Here is a 1172-nt window from a genome sequence, read left to right as displayed (position 1 = left end):
ATGACAGTGTTTACAATCAGTATTATGGCCAGTACTCGAGTTGAGGGGGGATGACATCTCCCTTCTTACAAAAATCTTACATTTTATTACATTTAGACATTTTATTACTGAATGTGTAAAATTTCTACTATATATTACCAGTAATAGCAATAATATTGCCTTTTTAACATTTGGCATGCTGTGGGCTTACGATTAGCCTGAGCAAAATAAATAAAAACAAAGAAGTGGCCAACCCTGATTATGAAGATGATCTCAGTGGGAAATTAGTTCTCTGCATTTCTCCCTAAGTATGTAGGAGCAGTGATAGCCATGTCGGTCCAAGGGCTGACTACAGTTCCACTGTAAGGTGCCTTGGTCAAGGTCAATGACATGTAACAACCATACCATGCATATTGCTTTAGGTTAATAGACTAGATCAGGGGTCTTCAACGTTTTCGAGGCCAAGGACCCCCAAACTGATTGCGAGATGGAGCGGGGACCCCCTAATTATATATATTGTATGAAATTGTGTTCTATCAAACTGGTCCTATAGTCACTCTATTACATATGGAGTAATGTAATGAAAGTAATTTCTCCCTGGGATTATTAAAGTATTTCTGATTCCTGGTTGATGGGACAGGTGTTGTGAATAGGGTTGTCAAAAGTATCGATACTCAAAAAAGTGTCGATACTGAAAAGTTGTATCCGGATACAATACTCATTTTAAAAAGTATCGATACAGTGCCACCATCAGTGGCACCTAAACAGTCATTCATTTTATGCGCAGATGAGAGGAAAACGCACTTTCAGAACACTGTCTGATTGAACAATTCTTTGCACTTTTCGGTTTCAGACTTTTTTCTGTAACAGGTGCAGCTGCTGAGAATTATTTTTGTTTCTTAACCGGTTTGGCTAGTGTCATTGTTCTGTGTGCAAAGCATAGCCAAGGAAGGAACACTTAATTTTAATTTTGTAGGTTTTTTAATCAAGCTTGCTTAATATTGTGCACAGCATACAACCTCAAAATATTGTTTATTGTATTTATCTATCTATTTATTGTATTTTGTTTAATAATTAAAACAATTCTGTTGAATTTTGGAGTCTTTGTTTTTATTCTTTTGGTATCGAAAATAACATTGAGTATCGAATATTTTACTTAGTATCGGTATCGAGTTGAAAAGTTTAGTATCGTG

Source organism: Cyprinodon variegatus, unplaced genomic scaffold (genome assembly GCF_000732505.1).
Source record: "Cyprinodon variegatus isolate N-32 unplaced genomic scaffold, C_variegatus-1.0 Scaffold825, whole genome shotgun sequence".
Lineage (NCBI taxonomy): Eukaryota > Metazoa > Chordata > Actinopteri > Cyprinodontiformes > Cyprinodontidae > Cyprinodon > Cyprinodon variegatus.
This window is presented reverse-complemented; position numbering follows the sequence as displayed.